Source organism: Canis lupus, chromosome X (genome assembly GCF_003254725.2).
Source record: "Canis lupus dingo isolate Sandy chromosome X, ASM325472v2, whole genome shotgun sequence".
NCBI lineage: Eukaryota > Metazoa > Chordata > Mammalia > Carnivora > Canidae > Canis > Canis lupus.
Genome location: NC_064281.1, coordinates 74,751,504 through 74,775,051, shown reverse-complemented (window position 1 = coordinate 74,775,051; position 23,548 = coordinate 74,751,504). Strand labels below are relative to the sequence as shown.

At 40.9% G+C, this 23,548-nt stretch overlaps 1 protein-coding gene and 1 pseudogene across 8 annotated transcripts in view; one reads left to right on the top strand and one right to left on the bottom strand.

Moving 5' to 3' along the window:
- Positions 1-4,314: 4,314 nt before the first annotated feature.
- SYTL4 (synaptotagmin like 4) overlaps positions 4,315-23,548 on the top strand; it is a 79,668-nt gene continuing 60,434 nt past the window's right edge. For 3 of the 8 annotated variants that reach the window (XM_049107281.1, XM_035711947.2, XM_025431734.3), the window contains exons 1-2: positions 4,537-4,697; positions 5,199-5,292. The gene's annotated coding sequence lies outside the window, so the exon portion shown is untranslated. Of the gene's footprint in view, positions 4,698-5,198; positions 5,293-23,548 lie in introns of all 8 variants that reach the window. The other 5 variants (XM_025431736.3, XM_025431735.3, XM_025431733.3 and 2 more) reach the window with 4 other exon arrangements.
- Positions 17,431-18,186, bottom strand: LOC112649434 (ubiquitin-conjugating enzyme E2 B-like; annotated as a pseudogene).

Here is a 23,548-nt window from a genome sequence, read left to right as displayed (position 1 = left end):
ACTCCCTCAATGTGACAAAATCAAACAACTCATTGAATCCAATCATTCACTATAGGACAGGACTTTACATAGTATACATAGAATAATATTCCATAAGTCCCTGTTTCCATTGTCCTGCAATGTCTAAATTTTGTGATAATCATGTATTTACTGAAATTTCATGTTATGCAGTCTAAAAATATAGTCAATTTTAGTATTGTTCATTATTTTTTCGAAACTATGAAAATGCACTTTGATGTTCATCATTTAAAATAACAAGATAATGGAAAGGGGCACTTGGGTGGCTCAGTTCTTTAAGTGGCCATCTCTTGATTTCAGCTTAGGTTATGACCTCCGGGTCCTGCGATTGAGCCCCATTTGGGCTCCGGGCTCAGTGCAGATTCTGCTTGAGGATTCTTTCTCTCTCTCCCTCTGCCCCTCCCCCTGCTCTTGCATGTCCTCTCTCTCTCTCTGTAAAATAAATAAATAAATTTTTACAAAAATAACAAGAAAATGGGAAAAGGACAGTCTTTTCAAAGACTGAAAAAAAAAGATAACTGGAAACTGGATATCCATATACAAAAGAATGAAGTTGGACCTTAATTACAACATACACAAAAACTAATTCAAAATGGATCAAAGACCTAATCATAGACTTAAAACTATAAAACTATTAGAAGAAAACATATAGACTTTGGATTTGGCAATGATTTTTTTGGATATGACATCAAAGCACAGACAACAACATAAATAAATTGAACTTCATTAAACTTAAAGAATTTTGCACATCAAAAGATATTATCAAGAGAATGAAAAGACAGTTCACTGAATGGGGGAAAATATTTGCAAAGCATATATCTGATAAAGGATTAATACCCAGAATATGTAATGAATTCCCACAACTCAACAACAACAACAAATGGAATTCAAAAATGGGCAAAGAACTTGGATATGTCTCTAAAGAAAATATATAAGTTGAACAATAAGCACAAGAAATGATGAATAACATCACAAGCCATTGGGAAAAATGTAAATCAAAACCAAAATGAGATATCACTTCGGACTCATTAGGGATGGCTATTATATAAAAAAACCACAAACAAAACTCCCCAGAAAATACCACATTTTTGTGAGGATATGGGAAAACAGGAATCCTTGTGCATTGCTGTTGAAAACAATTTGGCAATTCCTTGGAAAGCTAAATATAGAGTTACCACATAATATAGCAATTCCACTTCTAGGTATATGCCAAAAGAATTGAAAGCAGAGACTCAGATACTTGTACACCAATGTTCATGGCAGCATTCACAATAGCTGAAAGATGGAAATAATTCAAATGCCCATCAACTGACTGATAAACAAAATGTGGTATATTTATACAATGGAGTATTATTGAGCCTTAAAAAGAAATTCTTTTTTTAAAAGATTTTATTTATTTATTCATGAGAGACAGAGAGAAAGTCAGAGACATAAGCAGAGGGATAAGCAGGCTCCTTCTGGGGAGCCTGATGCGGGACTCAATCCCAGGACCCCTCAACCACTGAGCCACCCAGGTGCTCCAAAAAGAAATTCTGATACATGTTACAACATGGGTTTGCTTATACTGGACCCCTCATGATATTTGGTTATAAGAATTTGAGCACAGAATCCTTGTGGCAAGCAAGGAGGATCAAACAGAAATGGACAGCACAGAGTCTGTGGGAATAGGCCATTGCCTAACTTTGTTTTGGTTCATTGTTTATGTGTGTCTTTCTCTGTGTATTTGCAGTTGGTGCACGGAGACTGTCATAGGGTAAAAGAGTCAGATTCTCACATCCTGTTTAATGAGGTGGATGTTAAAGAGTGAGAAACTGCACAAAAAAACCCCCAAAATATCTGGAAATTTTGCTGGGGATAAGGGGATTGGACTAAAATGTTTTCTGGAGTCTCTCCTGGCTGAGGGTGTTTCCAGCTTCTGCAAGCATCATCTGCAAAAAAAGGAGCAGAAAAGTGCGTGGTCTAAATTCCCACAGGCCAGGTTAGGGAGATAGAGCATATGCAAAGCCTAGGGCTGAGCACAGGTCCTGAGGGCTGAGTCAGCAAAGCTAACAAAAGGATTTCCTTTTTGAAGTGGCTTTTCTTCACACTTCAGGCAGTGCATGGGATACTGGAGGGCTAAAATATGGAAGCAAATTTTGGGTAGAACCTGGGAGCTAAATTTTACTGTTTTGTCTGTTAGAATTAAAATGATTTTTTGGGGGGGAGTCTGTATGGCTCAGTTAAGTATCTGTCTCTTGGTTTCCGCTCAGGCCTTAATCTCATGGGTAGTGACGTAGAGTCCATGTCAGGCTCCGTGCTCAGCAGGGTGTCTGCTCAAATAAATAAATAAAATTTTTAAAATTATTTTTTCCCAAGCTTTTTCAAAAACAATTACTTATATTGTCAAAGCCATACGGTTCTCATTATAACAAAGTTGAAAAATACAGAGAAGTAGGAGGACAACCAAAAATTCATTTATTTCCATCACATAGAGACAGCCACTACTAGTATTTTGCAGATTTTGTTCTAATCTTTTTCCCAGGCAAATCGACCCATTTTCATTAACTGTTGTGATCATATTTTATATTAAATGTTGTATCCTACTTTCTATCAATATTAGAGCATAAGCATTTTCCTGTCATAACCTATGCGTAAATGTCAGTTTTATTGGCTATGTGATATTCCATTGTATGACTCTATTAAAATTTACTTAAGCATTGAACCATTAGGTTTTTTCTTAGTATTTTATTATTCTAAGTAATACTAGGATTAGCATAGTTGTACAAAAAATTTGTGTATATCTGTTTTCCTTAGGACACATTCATTCATGCATTATATAAATATTAGTGAAGGCCTAATATGTGCCAGGTACTATGCTAGGTGTCAAGTTTCTGCCTTGGGTGGCATGTTATCATTTACTGAGATAGGAAACACTGGAGGAAGAGCAAATTTAAGAGAAAATATGGGGTGTTCAGCTTTGGATGTGTTGAATTTGAGATGTCTGCAAGACATCCAAATGGAGATGTCAAGAACACAGAGTTCAGTGAAGAGTTCTGGATAGAGCTATAAAATCATAGCTGTGGTCATATAGATGGTAATTAAAGCCAAGTGAGTGAAAGAGATCATTTAGCGAGACAATATATGCAGCCTAGCTCTGAGCATGTCTGACTATCAGAGGTTAGATAGCAGAAGTAGAATCTACAAAATGCTTCAGAGGAGAGGGCAAAAGGGTAGGAGGAAAAGCAAGGCTATGGAATTACAAATGTCACAGGAAGACTTTCAAGTAGGAGGAAATAGTTAATAGTGCTAAATGTAGGGAAGATGTCAAGCAAGATAATAATTAAAAATATCCCATTTATTTATTCATGCATTTATTTTTAGAAGATTTTATTTTTTTATTCATGAGAGACACAGAACGAGTGGCAGAGACATAAGCAGAGGGAGAAGGAGGCTCCCTGCGGGGAGCTGGATGTGGGACTTGATCCCAGGATCCCGGGATCACCACCTGAGTCAAAGGCAGACACTCAACCACTGAGCCTACCCAGGCATCCCTCCACTTTATTTTTTTATTTATTTACATAGATTTATTGACATGGGGGTCATTCATTGGTTGGGTATTTTGTTGAGCTCAATTTCAGTAGAGTGTTGGAGAAGGATGCCAAATTGGTAGGTGAGAAGAAGAGAATAGAGATTGCAAATGTACCTGCAAAGTACATTTTCAATAAATTTGCCCATAAAGAGGAGCTGGAGAAGTATCTAGTTTGTAGGGAGGACTTTTTTTTTTTAAGATGGTAGACTTGGGATGTTTAATTGAGCATGGTTAATGGCTGATGAGAAGGCAAGTGGGGGGGGGACAGGAATCTACAATTACTGGGTAGATATAAATATTCTAAAGTCTAATGAGGTATATTGCCCACATGCCTTCTAAAAGGGTTTTTAATCAACACACTCTCCCACCAGCAATTATGAAAGAACTTTGTTTTTGGTAGCTACTTTCTCATTAAATGTGATAAAAACAAACAAATACTTTGCCAAAGAGTCTCAGTATTGTTCTAATCTGCTCTTATTTGATTACTAGTGAGTTGAATGTTTTAAACATTTGTGTCTCTGTGTATGTATGAATTTTAGTTTAGGTCCTTTGTCTCAAACATTCCTATTTTAGACAGACGCTTTTATTTGCCGCTGTTATTGGCCTGAAAGTTAAAGGATCCGAATGGTATCGTATTTTATCTTCCCAAATCATATGGTCTAGAGTCTTCATCTTCTTATAAGGACACGACAGTTTGACAACTTTTGGCTCAGCTAAGCGGAAGAGGCAGGAGATTTATCATCTGAGTGGCCACAGATGGAAGTGAAAAGGGGGCCACGTCCAGTCTTAGACCCCAATCCTCGGCCCTTAAGCTTCTTTTCCTAACCCAGGAGGGTATCCCTCTAGTGACTTAAAAGTCTTTGGCTCTCAGAGTACACTTTGGGTGGCGCAGCCCCCTACTAAAGGGCCCAGAGAGCTGTGCGGCCCCTTTAAGAGTCCAGCTCCTCCCCGCTCCAGGGAAAGTTGCAGCTTTTTCCGCCTACCGGGAGGGTGAGTAGGGCCGGCCGCGGAGCAGGACTGCAGTCTTCCAGGAGCCGGAGACCCTCCGTTGAGTCCGGCACTGGGACGCTGGGACGTCTCACCCTCTCGTGGCACCTGTTGCAGGTGACAGGTACTTCTGCGGCCGGGGGCCGCCCCTTCGCCCTGGGTCCCGGGCTCCTCCCGGGCCCCTCCCTGCTTTTCTCTGCCTAAGCGCCCCCCCCACCCTTATCTCAGGGATCTGCGCCCTTCCCTGCCCCCGCCCCCCGTCTGTGATCTCCCAATCTTTCCTTCTCCCTGGCTGACCGCCTGTCCCGTCTCCCTTGTCTGCCTCCCTGGACCGCACCCCCCACGCTTTGACTCCTGTCTGCTTGGGGCGGCCCCTCCCCGCCAGTTTGCGTTCCCTCGGGCCTCTTCTGGCCCCTTCCCTGGCCCACCGGTCGCTAACGGAGGCTGTACCCCTTGGGGCTCTGCCTCCTCCGGGTCTCGCCTCAAGCAGAGTGGCTCGGCTTTTCCCGCCAGCCCCGGCTGGAGCCCCTCCCGAGCCGGCCCTGGGGGCGGGTGGGGCCGAGCTCCCAGCGGGAACTGCACCCTCGGAGACGTCGAGTCACCTTTTCGGTGGTTCCTCTCTCAGCGCTTGGCCATCGCGCCGGGTCTCGGTCTCGCCCCGCTTCCGGACCTCGGACCTCGCGGCGTCAGCTTCTCTGGCCTCTGTAGGTCCGCCAAAGGTAAAGGCTGGAGGCGGCTTGGCTGGGAGTCTCGCCTCAGTGGGCTCCCCCTGAGCTTGGGGCAGGGGACCCAGCTGTGTGCTCTGGAGTTGAACTGCTTTATCTTGCCACCTTTGGAGCAGGCGTTGGAGGTTTGCTCCTGGAAGAGGGTCCCCAGGGCCCTCAGAAGGGGCACAGAATGCTCTTATCCCCTGTGATGGTTTGTAGAGGGCCAGGAAACCTGTTCCTCCAGCCCCCAAAGTTGAATGAGATAGTTAGGGGTTTTTTGGCCGTGAAATCATTTGGTTAGAATTCTGGTGAAGGAACAGGTGATCTGTTTTTCATTAACCAATATTTTCTTCCCCCACTAAGTACCCTGCTCCTTTAGGACCAGAGGACCTAGCATTCCAGAATATTGATTTTGGCAGGGTTGACCCTAGACCTTGTACAGTTGTGACAGAAATTAATCGTCACTGCCTCCTGGACCTCTTATTTTTAACTGGCTTCTTTTCTGTTCTTTCAGCTCCCTACTCCCACTCCTCATAAACCCATTAATATTAAGGTGTTAATGACCTAATGTGTTTACCCCACTGGGCTGTGGAGAGAACAATGCAAGGAATTGAGGCCCTGATGAAGTTTTTTTGTTGCAGTTCTAGGTTTTTTTTTTTTTTAAATCTGTTTTGTTTTTTTACATGTTTGTTTGTTTTTAGCACCTGCTAGAATCCAAGTAGAAAAAGACCACCAACTTGGCTTATGAGACTTCTCCTGGCAGGGGATGAACATTTCTGCTAACATAATTTTAGGTGCCTCACTTTAGGTCAGAGTGGTGAAATGGACCTTGGAGGCCTATTCTGCGATAATTGGTCAGTGAGTCAATGTGGCATTCTGCTTGATGCTCTTGGAGCTCTTCCCCCTTAATGCTACTAATAATGGTTGTTAGGCTCTATTGAGCCATGTACTCTGATAAGTTCTTTACACACTTATCTCATATTATCCTCATAGTAACTCTGTGCGGCAGACACTACAGTTATAACCATGTTATGATGGAAAGGAAAATCAGAGATTTAGCTGCCTTGCCCCAAATCACCAAACTGGGCCATGTGGCTGCAGAGCTTGTGTTCCTATCCCCTGTCCCCACCGCTTCTGCTGTCTGAGATTTTAGGAACACTAAATAGCTCACAAGTAAGGACTCAATGATTGAAACTTGCCCTTCCAAGCTGAAACCTGAGTTTTGGTCCCTGACTCCATTTCAGATGTGCTGTGGAGACTTTGACCCACTTCTCTCACTGATAATCTGACCCTCCTTCACCATTTCACTTCTAACAGGGGACCACTTGCCACTTTATTACTATAAGGACACAGCCCTGAATGTACCTGGCTGAATGAAGCCTCTGGGGCTCTTAGCTCAGTAGGGATTGTCCTGAAGTGAGGAGAGGGTTACTACCCTCTGGATTCTAGGGATGTGCGCCTGACTCAACTTCTGCCTTTCCTGCTGGCTAGGGAAGAAATGAGGGTGTGGTAAGTGATAAGGATTTCCCAACAGTCAGCCCAGAGAGCCTGAGGGTGAGTGTGTGCTTGTTTTATCCTGCGGTGGACAGAGTACTGGAGGCAGGGACCATACCGAAGAAAAAATAGCCTCACTGATTCCATCTCTGGACCTTTGCTCAAATGGCTTCTTTTTCCTGAAAAGCTAACTTGCCACCCATACCTACTCTCCTGCTGTGAGCTCCTATTCATCTCTCAAGATCTAGCTCTAAGGTCCTCTCCTTTGGGACAGCCTTACTGGACATACAGTTACTTTCCCTGGAACTGGATTACCAGTTACCCTGTCCTAAATCACTTTGTTTATACCTCAGGAAAGCCCTTCACATCCTTCTTTGTTGTTTTTCCACCTGGAAGGTCATTAACCTCTTTAAGGGCAAGGTCTGGCTCTTTGGAGCTCTTTCTCTTAAGTACAAGAGATGAACAAGGATTGGTGCTAGGCTGGGGATACCAGGCCTTTAAGGCCCAAGCTTTGATGATGGTGGAACTGGAGCACACAACAAAACAACTTCCTGAGGCACTTGAAATCCGACCTGACCTTCCGGAGTTTGTACTTAAATACAAACTTCAGTGAGGCCTTCCCAAACCACGCTATTGAAACTTAAAACCCCATCCCTGAACATTCTATATGACCCTTCCCTACCTTATTACTTGAATATAATACATTTTTTCATTTTTCTTTCTTTTTTCTTGTCCCTCCTCCCTCCAGAATGTAAGCTCCCTGTGGGCAGGGATTTCTGTTTTATTTACTGGTAGACCCCAGCACCCATAACAGAGCCTGGCACATCATAGGTGCTTAACTCATATTTGTTAAATGAATTAATGAATGACATTGCCATTCTAGGAATTGGCGGTCTTTTGTGCTCTCCCGGAGCTTATTTTATTTTTTTTAATACATTTATTTTTTATTGGTGTTCAATTTACCAACATACAGAATAACACCCAGTGCTCATCCTGTCAAGTGCCCCCTCCAGTGCCCGTTACCCATTCACCCCCACCCCCCGCACTCCTCCCCTTCCACCACCCCTAGTTCATTTCCCAGAGTTAGGAGTCTTTATGTTCTGTCTCCCTTTCTGATATTTCCCACACATTTCTTCTCCCTTCCCTTCTATTCCCTTTCACTATTATTTATATTCCCCAAATGAATGAGAACATATAATGTTTGTCCTTCTCTGATTGACTTACTTCACTCAGCATAATACCCTCCAGTTCCATCCACGTTGAAGCAAATGGTGGGTATTTGTCATTTCTAATGGCTGTGTAATATTCCATTGTATACATAAACCACATCTTCTTTATCCATTCATCTTTTGTTGGACACCGAGGCTCCTTCCACAGTTTGGCTATTGTGGACATTGCTGCTAGAAACATCGGGGTGCAGGTGTCCCGGCGTTTCATTGCATCTGTATCTTTGGGGTAAATCCCCAACAGTGCAATTGCTGGGTCATAGGGCAGGTCTATTTGTAACTCTTTGAGGAACCTCCACACAGTTTTCCAGAGTGGCTGCACCAGTTCACATTCCCACCAACAGTGTAAGAGGGTTCCCTTTTCTCCGCATCCTCTCCAATATTTGTGGTTTCCTGCCTTGTTAATTTTCCCCATTCTCACTGGTGTGAGGTGGTATCTCATTGTGGTTTTCATTTGTATTTCCCTGATGGCAAGTGATGCAGAGCATTTTCTCATGTGGATGTTGGCCATGTCTATGTCTTCCTCTGTGAGATTTCTGTTCATGTCTTTTGCCCATTTCATAATTGGATTGTTTGTTTCTTTGGTGTTGAATTTAATAAGTTCTTTATAGATCTTGGAAACTAGCCCTTTATCTGATACGTCATTTGTAAATATCTTCTCTCATGGTGTAGGTTGTCTTTTAGTTTTGTTGACTGTATCCTTTGCTGTGCAAAAGCTTCTTATCTTGATGAAGTCCCAATAGTTCATTTTTGCTTTTGTTTCTCTTGCCTTCATGGATGTATCTTGCAAGAAGTTACTGTGGCCGAGTTCAAAAAGGGTGTTGCCTGTGTTCTTCTCTAGGATTTTGATGGAATCTTGTCTCACATTTAGATCTTTCATCCATTTTGAGTTTATCTTTGTGTATGGTGAAAGAGAGTGGTCTAGTTTCATTCTTCTGCATGTGGATGTCCAATTTTCCCAGCACCATTTATTGAAGAGACTTTCTTCCAATGGATAGTCTTTCCTCCTTTATCGAATATTAGTTGACCATAAAGTTCAGGGTCCACTTCTGGGTTCTCTATTCTGTTCCATTGATCTCTGTGTCTGTTTTTGTGCCAGTACCACACTGTCTTGATGACCACAGCTTTGTAGTACAACCTGAAATCTGGCATTGTGATGCCCCCGCTCTGGTTTTCTTTTTTAAAATTCCCCTGGCTGTTCGGGGTCTTTTCTGATTCCACACAAATCTTAAAATGATTTGTTCTAACTCTCTGAAGAAAGTCCATGGTATTTTGATAGGGATTGCATTAAACGTGTAAATTGCCCTGGGTAACACTGACATTTTCACAATATTAATTCTGCCAATCCATGAGCATGGAAATATTTTTCCATCTCTTTGTGTCTTCCTCAATTTCTTTCAGAAGTGTTCTCTAGTTTTTAGGGTATAGATCCTTTACCTCTTTGGTTAGGTTTATTCCTAGGTATCCTATGCTTTTGGGTGCAATTGAAAATGGGATTGACTCCTTCATTTCTCTTTCTTCATTCTCATTATTAGTGTATAGAAATGCCACTGATTTCTGGGCATTGATTTTGTATCCTGCCACGCTACCAAATTGCTGTATGAGTTCTAGCAATCTTGGGGTGGAGGCTTTTGGGTTTTCTATGTAGAGTATCATGTCATCGGCGAAGAGGGAGAGTTTGACTTCTTCTTTGCCAATTTGAATGCCTTTAATGTCTTTTTGTTGTCTGATTGCTGAGGCTAGGACTTCCAGTACTATGTTGAACAGCAGTGGTAAGAGTGGACATCCCTGTCTTGTTCCTGATCTTAGGGGAAAGGCTCCCAGTGCTTCCCCATTGAGAATGATATTTGCTGTGGGCTTTTCGTAGATGGCTTTTAAGATGTCGAGGAAAGTTCCCTCTATCCCTACACTCTGAAGAGTTTTGATCAGGAATGGATGCTGTATTTTGTTAAATGCTTTCTCTGCATCTAATGAGAGGATCATATGGTTCTTGGTTTCTCCCGGACCTTAAACAGCCCCTCGTCTGTCACCTTACCCCTGTAAGTTTGCCCCAAAGCTCAGGTCCCACACGACTTTCCTTCTGCTAAGTTTTGCTTTGAGGCTGCATTCCTGATGACAACTTTGACCTAATTGGAAGTACTTCTCTCTTTTTTGAAGGCATGAGTCTCTGAATGGAAACTTCTAAAGTAAGCATGTAAAGAGTCTGTGCTTTTTGTTGGTTGGAAGGGAGACTAGCACTGAGAGGAGAGGATGTGGATTGTCAGATGTCTTGAGGCCTTTCAGACATTTGGTGAGCTCAGCGAGTAGCTGGGGAAAGTTACTGTGTAACAGGGAAGTGACCACCCCGAAAGAATAAAAGGCGGCATGAGTTTGGCTTCTGTCCTTGCATTTCCCTTAGCTTTTCAGGCATGAGGTGGTTATTGGATTATAAGCTTTATGGAAAAGCTATTACTGAGTGCTATGCGTGTGGTACTTGACTAGTTTAGTTTTGTTCTGGGAGAATTATACAGTGTGAGGAAACCACGATGTAACAAAATAGAATAAAAGTATGATTGTCTTTAAATGTGGTTTGAGGGTTCCTGGGTGGCTCAGTCAGTGAAGCATCTGCCTTCAGCTCTGGTCATGATCCCAGGGTCCTGGGACTGAACCCTGCATTGGACTCCCTGCTCAGTGGGGAGCCTGTTTCTCCCTCTCCCTGCCGCTCTGCCTGCTTGTACTCTCTCTTCTCTCTCTCTGTCAAATAAATAAGTAAATAAATAAAATCTTTAAAAAAATGTGTTTTGAAATATTCACAAAGAAAAAAACCCCTAGAATTCCTTAAAAGACAGGATTGGAAGGAGTTGGGTCCTTTGATGTGGTGGTACATATGTGATTTCCCACCATTTAATGTGTATTAACTTCTTAAAACTAAAGTCTGTATTAAAAACTTCTGCTTAACCTCATCTACTAAATGTATCTCCTCAACCTCTGAATATTGGAGTGACGTACTTTTTTTTGTCCATGTACTTTTTTCCATGTACTTTTTTCCATCCAGAATCTTCCAGGGGGCGCCTGGGTGGCTGAGTCGGTTAAGCTTTTGCCTTTGGCTCAGGTCCTGGGATCGAGTCCTGCATTGGGCTCCAGTTTGGAGGGGAGTCTACTTTTTCATCTCCCTATGTCCCTCCTGCTGCCTTGTGCTCTGTCTCTCAAATGATAAATAAATAAAATATTTTTTTAAAATTAAAGATTTTATTTATTTATTTATTCCTAAGAGACATAGAGAGAGGCAAAGACATAGGCAGAGGAAGAAGCAGGCTCCCCGCGGGGAGCCTGATACAGGACTTGATCCCAGGACCCTGGGGTCACAACCTGAGCCGAAGGCAGCTGCTCAAACGCTCAGCCAACCAGGTATCCCTAAAAATTTTTTTTAAACAAAACAAAACAAAGCAAAACACCCAGAATCTTCCTGAAAGCACTCATCCAGCCCCATGGCTTTAAATACTGTCTATCTATATATTCATCATTCCCACACTTAGATGTCTGACTCAAGCCTTTCTTCTTTCTTCTTTTTTTAAAAATTTATTTATTCATGAGAGACAGAGAGAGGCAAAGACATAGGCAGAGGGAGAAGCAGGCTCCATGCAGGGAGCCTGATGGGGGACTGGATCCCAGGACTCTAAGATCACGACCTGGGCCAAAGGCAGATGTGCTTAACCACTGAGCCACTCAGGAGTCCCTCAAGCCTTTCTTTTAAGCTGCATCCTCATATATCCAATGGCCTATATGACATCTCTACTTGGATGTCAAATAGATATTAAATGTGGCATGGCCAAAATGGGACTCCTGACTCTTCTTGGATCCCTAGCCCTTTCCCTCAGCCCTCTGTATCTCAGCAAAATGGCACCATCATCCATTCAGCTGCTCTAGCCAAGAATCTAGGGTCACCCTTGATGCCTCCCCTTCTCTCACCTCCGCACATCCAATTAATCAGCAATTCCTGTTGCCCTGATCTTCCAACTGTGCCATCTATTCTGCCACATATCTCTATCTCCTTTGCCTATTACCCTAGTCCACGCAACACAAGGCTGCAATAAACATCTTCGTGGAGTGCTCAAAATGGATGTAGATATAGATATACCTGCACAAATATTTCTGCAGGATAGCTTTCTAGTAGGAATTATTGGGACAAAGGATATTTACATTAAAAGATGTGAATAGGTTTTGCCAGAGTGACATCCAGGAAGGTTTACATTCTAACCACAGAGAGTGCTTTTCTGTATGCCCTTGCTGAGGATGGACAGTCTTTTTAATTTTTACAAGTTTGATAGGTGAAAAATAGTATCTGACTGATGTAACTTACATTTCTCTTATTACTAGGAAGGCTGAGTGTTTTTTTCATGTGTGTTAGCTATTTGCATTTTTCCTGATACTTGCTCCTTTATACCCTTTTTACATTTTTCTTTTGGGTTATATATTTAATTTGCTTGTAAGATCACTATGTTTGTTAGGGACAATTTATTCATTGCCTGTTACACGGTGCAAGTTTTTCTCTCTTGTCATATGGCATAACTTTGTTCATGATGTGTACCCCTCTTGTAATCAGATAACAGACACTATAAAACATTGTAAAAAACATGTTCATTAGATTTGGCAATTAGGAGGTCAGTGACGGATTGACATCAGTGCAGCAGGAGGAGAGAAGGCAGATTGTAGAGGATTGGGGAGTAAGCACTTTCAAGAAGGACTGATGACGAATATGGTATATACTTTGAAGAGGCTTGGCTACAATGGGAAGGAGAGAGTATTCCTTATAGACAGATAGAAGATAATCTTAGACAGAAGATAATCTTGTTAATAATGTTTAGTTTTGAATATAGGAAACGAGCCCATTCACATGTAGATGGCATAGAACTTGATGATACATAGTTGCTAAGGAAGCAGAAGGGTGGGGGCTCCAGAGTGAAAGAGTGGAAAAGACTGGCCTTAGAGAAAGGAAGGTAGCTCTTCCATTGAGAGGAGGGAAAGGGACAGGATTGATGAAATTGTGGGAGCACAAGATTTTGAAGAAGGTCCCATCTGATGCGATCAATGAGGGATTGGGATAGCATTTGAGAAGGATGAAAAGAGGAGCTTTTTAGAGGCCTAGCATATCACCATATCATAGTGAGCCAAGAAAAGCTTGGATATCTTGAATTTGTCTCCACCCTGTCACAGAATCCTGTATCCATTCTCTTCAGGAGCACTCATCAGTCCAGGTATAGAAACAGAGTGTAGATGAGTTAGTTTGGGGATTTTTGGGGGTAGCTATGACAGAAATATAAGAGGGCAGGAGACTGGACAGTGACGGCATAATAGTTGAAATGGTGGAACCCTGTGGCTGGCATATCTGTGAATAATTCTACTTTGAACTTGGGTAATTCTTTTTTTTTTTTTAATTATTTGTTCATGAGAGAGCCACAGAGAGAGGCAGAAGCATAGGCAGAGGGAGAAGCAGACTTCCTGCAGGGAGCCTCTTGTGGGATTCGATCCCAGGACCCTGGGATCATGACCTGAACCAAAGGCAGAGCCCAACCACTGAACTACCCAGGTGCCCCGAACTTGGGTAATTCTTAAGAGATGGAAGATTTTCACGTCATCTTGTACTATTTGTTGTTTGTAGCTCTATTAATTCAGGCATCAGAATAGATTTAGTATCAGTGTCCTTAAACTGTGGTTTGCAACTTATCAGAAACCATGGGTTGATTTACTGGGGGCTTACAATGTGCCAGTTTCTAGGTGAGGTACTCGAGATACAGTGGAGAAGAAGACCATGGCCTCTTTTTTTTCCCATGGAACTTACTTCAGCAGGAGAGGTATGTGTTAAACAGCATCACGTAAGTAGTGATCTCATCACAATTGTGATAAGTTCTTTGAAGTTTAATTTTTTAGAAATCACATTGTCACATTGCTTTCTCTAACAGTTTTTACCAATTTACATCTGCCAGCAAAGTATTAAAGTACCTCTTACATCTTCCCTTTTTAAAATTGAATACTGTCTGTTAAAAATTTTACTGAATTGATAGACACATATGAAAATATTTTCATTACCAGTAAGTGAAACTTTTTCTTTCTTACATCTATTGGCCATTTGATCTTCTGCCTTCAAGAAGTACCTGTTCATGCTCATTTTCTGTTAGATACTTACCTCTCCTTGTTTTTAGTAGACCTCTTTTCCATATTTGAAAACCACCCTTTTCTCTCTCTCCTACCTTAGCTCAGGAAACTCTAAAATGTATTTTACTCAGTCTCTGGCCATTCCCTTTTGATCTCTTTTGAACTTATTTCTTAACTACTTTGGAAACTTTCGTGTGACTAGGGATCTGACTACATTTTTATTACTTGACCCAACAAAAATGATATATATCTTCTGTTCTCCTTTCCACATCTCATTCCCCAGAGGGAACAATATTAAATTTGTGTCTCTTTCCAGACATTTTCTATGCCTATATAAAATATTTCCTTCCTCCCATCCATCCATCTATCCATCCATCATCCATCCAGCATGTTAAAAATACAAATGGAATCATAATGTATATGTTTTGCAATGGATTTTTTTATCTAATGGATTTTTACTTAATATTTGTGGCAAGCCTTCAATGTCAGTAAAAATAGAACTATCTCTTTCTTTTTAACAGTGGCATAGATGTCTTCAAATGTATGTGTAAAAGGAGGAGTTAAGATGGCAGAGGATTAGGGGGACCCTAAGCCTGTCTTGTCCCTCAAACACAGCTAGATAGTTATCAAATCATTCTGAATGCCCAAGAAATCAATCAGAGGTCTGAGAAGACAAAAACTGCAAGTCTACAAGTAGAAAAGTGACTACCTTTTGGAAAGCAGGAGGTGTGGAGAATTGAATTGGGGGAGATACTGCTGTGTCTACAGCAGTAGGGAGGAAGCCTCCTTATGGAGGATACTGTAAAGTATCATACACAGCAGAGCACAAAATCTGAACTTTTAGAAGTTTGCTGTGGTTGGGGATGTTCCTGGCTTACAGGTGCTCAGGTGACAAGCTGGGGTAGAATCCCAGGTGTGACACCATTGTCTGATGTCTTGGAATCTATCCCCTGGATTCCAAGAAGAATGAGTGGTGCTTAAGTGCAGCACTATTCCCAGGCATAGGAACAGGGATACTGGCTGAGTCTTGGTGTCAGCTGTCTGCTCTGTTTTGCCATAAACTGTGAACTGTGAACCTCAGTCCTGCAACTGCTTTCCTGTGATATGCTGGCAAATGGCAAAAGCATGATGAGACCCTCCCTCACAGAAACAGTGTGGGTCCAAGCCATGGAAGTCCCTAAAATTTGGAGTTTTGAAACTCAGTCACAGGCCTAAGATAAAAAAAGCTCAGACACAGGCAGGGTGAATGCAGGGTTCTGACAAAAACAGGGGACACAAGAGTGATTGATTGCTCTTCTGTGAGGTTTCACTGAAGATGGGGGATGCAGACTTTCACCTCCAGGGCTAGAGAGCTGGGCACTGACATATTCATCCCATCAATCAGCACTAAAAGCTTTCAGGGAGCAAAAGACTGCCACCTCGTGGAGGCTGGAGCTGCTTACACGAAGGCGCACACCACTGTGCCCAGGAGTTGCATTTCCGCTAGGGCAATTCCATCTGATCATCAGTAAAACAGGCCCCTCCCCCAGAAGACCAGCGTGATCAACTTGCTTGTACCAAGTTTACTGATCATAGGCTACTGCAAAGCTTTAACTGTAAGGGGAAAACAGGATCTAGTTTCCTTTTTGCTTTTATTCTTTATTTTATTATTATTTAATTTCATTTTATTCCTATTTTTAAAATTCCTTTAAAAAACCTTTAATTATTAATTTACAACTTTTAAATTTATATATTTATATGTATATTTTTGTTTACTTTTCTTTTATTATTTTTTATTTTGGGACCTAAGTTCTCTCTCTCTCTCTCTCTCTTTTTTGGTCAATTCTCCCCAAATTAATATCCAAGTTTATTTTTTTTGTATACTTTTTATTGGAGTTTGATTTGCCAACATATACTATTAACACCCAGTGCTCATCCCGTCAAGTGCCCCCTCAGTGCCCATCACCCAGTCACCCCAACCCCCCGCCCACCTCCCTTTCCACTACCCCTTGTTCGTTTCCCAGAGTTAGGAGTCTCTCATATTCTGACGCCCTCTCTGATATTTCCCACATATTTTCTCTCTGTTCCCCTATAATCCCTTTCACTATTTTTTATATTCCCCATATGAATGAAACCATATAATGATTGTCCTTCTCCGATTGACTTACTTCACTCAGCATAATACCCTCTAATACCATCCACATCGAAGCAAATGGTGGGTATTCATCATTTTTAATGGCTCAGTAATATTCCATTGTATACATAGACCACATCTTCTTTATCCATTCAACTTTTGATGGACACCGAGGCTCCTTCCACAGTTTGGCTATTGTGGACATTGTTGCTATAAACATTGGGGTGCAGATGTCTCAGCTTTTCACTGTATCTGTATCTTTGGGCTAAATCCCCAGTAGTGCAATTGCTGGGTCACAGGGTAGCTCTATTTTTAACTCTTGGAGGAACCTCCACACAGTTTCCCAGAGTGGCTGCACCAGTTCAAATTCCGACCAACAGTGCAAGGGGGTTGCCCTTTCTCCACATCCTCTCCAACAGTTGTTGTTTCCTGTCTTGTTAATTTTCCCCATTCTCACTGGTGTGAGGGAGTATCTCATTGTGGTTTTGATTTGTATTTCCCTGATGGCAAGTGATGCAGAGCATTTTCTCATGTGCTCATTGGCCATGTGTATGTCTTCTTTGGTGAAATATATATTCATGTCTTTTGCCCATTTCATGATTGGATTGTTTGTTTCTTGGGTGTTGAGTTTCATAAGTTCCTTATAGATCTTAGATACTTATCTTGGTGAAGTCCCAATAGTTCATTTTTGCTTTTGTTTCTCTTGCCTTCATGGATGTATCTTGCAAGAAGTTACTGTGGCCAAGTTCGAAAAGGGTGTTGCCTGTGTTCTCCTCTAGGATTTTGATGGAATCTTGTCTCACATTTAGATCTTTCATCCATTTTGAGTTTATCTTTGTGTATGGTGAAAGAGAGTGGTCTAGTTTCATTCTTCTGCATGTGGATGTCCAATTTTCCCAGCACCATTTATTGAAGAGACTGTCTTTTTTCCAGTGGAGAGTCTTTCCTCCTTTGTCGAATATTAGTTGCCCATAAAGTTGAGGGTCCACTTCTTGATTCTCTATTCTGTTCCATTGATCTATGTGTCTGTTTTTGTGCCAGTACCACACTGTCTTGATGACCACAGCTTTGTAGTACAACTTGAAATTTGGTATTGTGATGCCCCTGCCTCTGATTTTCTTTTTCAATATTCCCCTGGCTATTCGGGTTTTTTTCTGATTCCACAGAAATCTTTTTTTTTATTTGAAAAAAGTTCAGATTTACAAAATGTGTATCATTCTGTCATGAAAACTCTGCACCAACATTATACACTTGGAAAAAAATACAAACAGGATATATTACAAATTTATGTAAGCAATAACTTAGTTCACACCATGCAATAAAAAGTACAATAATCAAGATATACAAGCTTTTGTAGCTTCTAAACTGAAGGACTTTTTTTTTTTCTGCAGAATCCTTAAAACTTATGGCACTTAAAATTTGTTAGCCTTTCTACTGAAAGGTTAATTATACACAACAATGATGAAAAAAATTAACAGACAATTTGTCTATTATGAATCATTCCAGCTTTGTTCAACAATGGTTAAAACTCTTTTCTCATATTCTCGTTTGTTTTCCTGATAAAGCTGTGCTGCCTGGCTATTGGCTGGACTGTTTGGATTTGGTTCATCCAGCAGAGACTGAATTGATGTTAGATAGAAGGTATATCATATGCTGGACTCCATCAGTTCTGAAGGATATCATTTGGATGAAACATTTTGGATAAAAACCCAACAGTTAGTGGTTTATTTGGATACTCTTCAGAAAATTCTATTACTAGTTTAAAAGTACCATCTTCAAAGGGTGTCCCCTTGGGTCCAAATATAATTGCATTCCACTGCATAATGTTGTTTACAGATGGCATGCCACTGACACCCACAGGTGGGTCCTCTTGGAATCGCTTAAATCCCGCATGAGCCTCCTCCGGGCCAGAGTTGACATGCTCCCCAGCTGCCCCGGGGTCAGTCTGATTCCACACAAATCTTAAGATAATTTGTTTCAACTCTGGGAAGAAAGTCCATGGTATTTTGATAGGGATTGCATTATATGTGTAAATTGCCTGGGGTAGCATTGACATTTTCACAATATTAATTCTTCCAATCCATGAGCATGGAATGTTTTTCCATCTCTTTGTGTCTTCCTCAATTTCTTTCAGAAGAGTTCTGTAGTTTTTAGGGTATAGATCTTTTATGTCTTTGGTTAGGTTTATTCCTATGTATCTTATGGTTTTGGGTGCAATTATAAATGGGATTGACTCCCTAATTTCTCTTTCTTCTGTCTCATTGTTAGTGTATAGAAATGCCACTGATTTCTGGGCATTGATTTTGTATCCTGCCACACTGCGGGATTGCTGTATGAGTTCTAGCAATCTTGGGTTGGAGTCTTTGGGTTTTCTATGTACAGTATCTTGTCATCTGTGAAGAGGGAGAGTTTGACTTCTTTGCCCATTTGAATGCCTTTTAGTTCTTTTTGTTGTCTGATTGCTGAGGCTAGGACTTCTAGTACTATGTTGAATAGCAGTGATGAGAGTGGACATCCCTGTCGTGTTCCTGATCTTAGGGGAGAGGCTCTCAGTTTTTCCCCATTGAGAATGATATTTGTTGTGGGCTTTTTGTAGATGGCTTTTAAGATGCTGAGGAATGTTCCCTCTATCCGTACACTTTGAAAAGTTTTGATCAGGAATGGATGCTGTATTTTGTCAAATGCTTTCTCTGCATCTATTGAGAGGATCATGTGGTTCTTGTTTTTTCTCTTGTTGATGTGATCTATCAGGTTGATTGTGTTACGAGTGTTGAACCAGCCTTGCATCCCGGGGATAAATTCCACTTGGTCATGGTGAATAATCTTAATGTATTGTTGGATCCTATTGGCTAGTATTTGTTAAGAATGTTTGCATCCATGTTCATCAGAGATATTGGTCTATAATTCTCCTTTTTGGTGGGGTCTTTGGTTTTGGAATAGAGGTAATTCTGGCCTCATAAAATGAGTTGGAAATATTCCATCCCTTTCTATCCTTCAGAACAGCTTTAGTAGAATAGGTATTATTTCTTCTTTAAACATGTGCTAGAATACCCCTAGGAAGCCATCTGGCCCTGGACTTTTGTGTCTTGGGAGGTTTTTGATGACTGCTTCAATTTCTTCCCTGGTTATTGGCCTGTTCAGGTTTTCTATTTCTTCCTGTTACAGTTTTGGTAATTTGTAGTTTTCCAGAAATGCATCCATTTCTTCTAGATTGCCTAATTTATTGGTGTGTAGCTGCTCATAATACTTTTTAAAAATTGTTTGTATTTCCTTGGTATTTGTTGTGGTATCTCTTCTTTTATTCATGATATTATTAATGTGAGTCTTTTTTCTTTTTAATAAGGCTGGCTTGGGGTTTATCTATCTTATTAATTCTTTCAAAGAACCAACTTCTGGTTTTGTTGATCTATTCTACAGTTCTTCTGGTCTCTATTTCATTGAAATCTGCTCGAATCTTTATTATGTCTCTTCTTCTGCTTGGTGCAGGTTTTCTTTGCTCTTCTTTCTTCAGTTCCTTTAGGTGTGAGGTTAGCTTGTGTGTTTGAGTTTTTCCCGATTTTTTGAGGGATGCTTGTATTGCGATGTATTTCACTCTTAGGACTGCTTTTGCCGTATACCAAAGATTTTGTACGAGGGTATCTTCCTTTTCATTAGTGTCCATGAATCTTTGTAATTCATCTCTAAAATTCTGATTGACCTATTTATCTTTTAAATGATGCTCTTTCACTTCCATGTGTTTGAGTTTCTTCCAAATTTCTTCCTGTGATTGAGTTCTAGTTTCAAAGCATTGTGGTCTGAAAATATGCAGGGGACAATCCCAATCTTTTGGTATCAGTTGAGCTGATTTGTGACCCAGTATATGGTTTATCCTGGAGAAAGTTCCATGTGCACTTGAGAAGAATGTGTATTCAGTTGCGTTTGGATGGAAAGTTCTGTATATATCTGTGAAATCCATCTGGTCCAGGGTATCATTTAAGGTCCTTGTTTCTTTGGTGATGTTGTGCTTAGAAGATCTGTCATTTGCAGAAGTGCCATGTTGAAGTCTACTACTATGAGTGTATTTTTATCTAAGTATGTCTTCACTTTGGTGATTAATTGATATACTTGGGAGCTCCCACATTAGAGGCTTAAATATTCATGAGTGTTTGGTCTTCTTGTTGGATAGACCCTGTATGTATGATATACTGTCCCTCTTCATCTCTTACTACAGGCTTTGGAATAAACTCTAACTTATCTGATATGAGGATTGCTACCTCAGCTTTCTTTTGAGGACCATTTGAATGGTAAATTGTTCTCCAACCTTTCATTTTCAGGCTGTAGATAACCTTAGGTCTAAAATGAGTCTCTTGAAGATAGCAAATAGATGGGTCTTGCTTTTTTATCCAGTATGAAACCCTGCATCTTTTGATGGGATCACTTAGCCCTTTTATGTTCAGAGTAACTATTGAAACATATGAATTTAGTGTCATCGTAATACCTATTCAGTCCCTGTTTTTGTGGATTATTTCTTTGGGCGTCCTCTTTCTTTTACAGGGTCCTCTTTAATATTTCTTGCAGAGCTGGTTTGGTGGTCACAGATTCTTTCAGTTTCTGCCTATCTTGGAAGCTCTTTATCTCTCCTTCTATTCTGAATGAGAGCCTTGCAGGATAAAGTATTCTTGGCTACATGTTCTTCTCATTTAGGACCCTGAATATATCCTGCCAGCCCTTTCTGGCCTGCCAGGTCTCTGTAGAGAGGTCTGCTGTTAATCTGATATTTCTCCCCATATAAATTAAGAATCTCTTGTCTCTTGCTGCTTTAAGAATTTTCTTTTTGTCTTTGGAATTTGCAAGTTTCACTATTAAATATCAAGGTATTGAACAGTTTTTTATTACTTTTTTGGGGGGGTGGGGGTCCTCTTGGATCTGAAGGCCTGTTCCCTTCTCCAGATTTTGGAAGTTCTCAGCTATGATTTGTTCAAATATACTTTGTGCTTCCTTCTCTCTGTCTCTTGGGTTTTCTGGAATCCCAGTTAGACGTATATTCTTCCTTTTCAAGCTATCATTTATTTCCCCAAGCCTTTCTTCTTGGGGTCTTAATTGTTTTCCTCTTTTTTCCTCAGCTTCCTTCCTTACCATCAATTTGTCTTCTGTGTCAGTCACTCTCTCTTCCATTTCATTAACCCTAGCAGTTAGAACATCCAGTTTGGATAGCATCTCAATTAATCTATTTTTAATTTCGGCTTTAGTAGATTTCAATTCTGCAATAACAATGTCTCTAGAGTCCGCTTATAGTTTTTTTCCAGAACCACCAGTAGCTTTATAATTGTACCTCTGGGTTGAATTTCTGACATCATATTTAAATCCAGATTCTGTAACTTCTTGGCAGAGAGTACTTTTTCTGGTTCTTTCTTTTGTGGTGAATTCTTCCTTCTAGTCATTTTGTTCAGTGCAGAGTGGCTGTATGAGTGGGATGAGTCAAAAATATCAACTATGACCTAAGTAAAATATGCCCTAGATGATTCTGAAGAGATCAGAGAACAGAAAATAATGGGAAAAAAGAACAGAACAAAATAAAACAAAAGGACCCCTAAAGTAAAAAACAAATTTTAAAACAAATTAGTAAAAATAAAAAGCAAAAAACCATAAACCATGAAGAAAAAAGAAAAAGAAAAAAAATTAAAGAAAAGAGGGAAATGAAAAAAAAGGAGGGGATGGTGGTGGTGAGGAAGTGGTAGTGGAGAGAGAATGTAGTGTACCTGAGGGTCTTAGAGGGTGATCCTCTTGGTTCTGAGTTTATCAAGTTCTGTATGTTAGACGATGCTCAGTCTCAAATTAATATAAACCAGCAATACTTGTAGAAAACCCCAACATTGACCACCAAAACATAAACAAGATAAAGGGGGGGCAGAATGGGAAGGAAGAGAGAATATAATCTCACAGAATGAACCAACATGGTATTTCACTTGGTTCTGGGTGTATGTTGGTCGTGTTTTTGAAGGTACTAACTTCCACCATTGTAAAGCAAAACAAGGCAGAAAAAAGAAAAAAGAAAAACCCCTATCTCTTATATCTACCAAAATTAAAATGAATACGTTGAAGGGAGTCCAGAAGTGAGAAATATAGTGAAGACATGTAACTGTAGAAATATGAAAGTCAAAAAAGGAAAACACTTAAAAATGGAGAGCTGGTAAAATATTGTAGTTAAGGTGGGAAACCGAAAAGATATTGGAAATTTTTAGTCTGATATAAAAGCAAGTCATAATGGAAACATAATGGGAAAAGAAACAAAAAAGGACCCTCTAGTTCTACATAATATTTTCCCTCAGTCCTGGAGATTTCCAGTACTGCTTAGTCAATAAATTTGTTCTTTCTTTTTTCTTCCAGCTAGTCTTCTGGGGGAGGGGTCTGCTCTGCTGATTCTCAGGTGTCTGTGCCTGGGCATAGATGTCCGGCTCCCTGTGGGTTGCCAGGCTCAGTGAGAACTGTTTATCCTGTGAGGCCCCTATTCCCTGGTGGCAAAGGGTGAAACAAGGAGGAAAAAGAACAATGTTGGCAGCCAGATTTCCAGCTCTGGAGTCAGCTCCCACTAGTAACTAATGCAGTCTCCCAATCTGCACTGGCTTAGATGCTCCCAGGGCTGGTGCAGGTGCACTGATCTGCACAGCTTGCAGGGTGCCCAGTGGCAGGAGAGTTCTCACTGTCCTATGCCCTCCTCACTTCCACCTGTCCCAGGGGGAGTGCAGGATCATGGGCTTTGTCCGCTTGGGGACCTGGGATCTGGGGCCCTGTGCTGCTGGAATCGTGCTCCTGGGGCACACGGCTCCTGAAGGCAGCAGGGCACAGCCATCTCCGTCTGGAGTCAGTCTGCCTAACCAACTGGCTTCTCCCAAATGCCCTGCCAGCTGTGCGCTCCAGCCCTTTACGGAGATTGGTCCAGTTTGTGGGGCCGGGATCTAGGTTCTTTTAAGAGGCAGACCAAAACACACCCAGGATCTAGTTTGTTTTGCTTTCTTTTCTTTTCCTTCTTTTTTATTTTGTTTTGTGTTTTTCTTTCTTAATTTCTTTTCTGGACAAAATGATTAGACAGAGAAATTCACCCCAAAAGAGAAATGGGAAGTAGAACTCATGGCCAAGGATTAAACCAGTATAGATATAAGTAAGATATCTGAACTAGAATTTAAAACAATGGTTATAAGGGTACTAGCTGGGTGTGAAAAAAGCATAAAAGACACTAGAGAATCCCTTGCTGCAGAAATAAAAGAACTAAAATCTAGTCAGGCCAAAATTAAAAATGCTATAACTGAGATGCAATCCCAAGTTG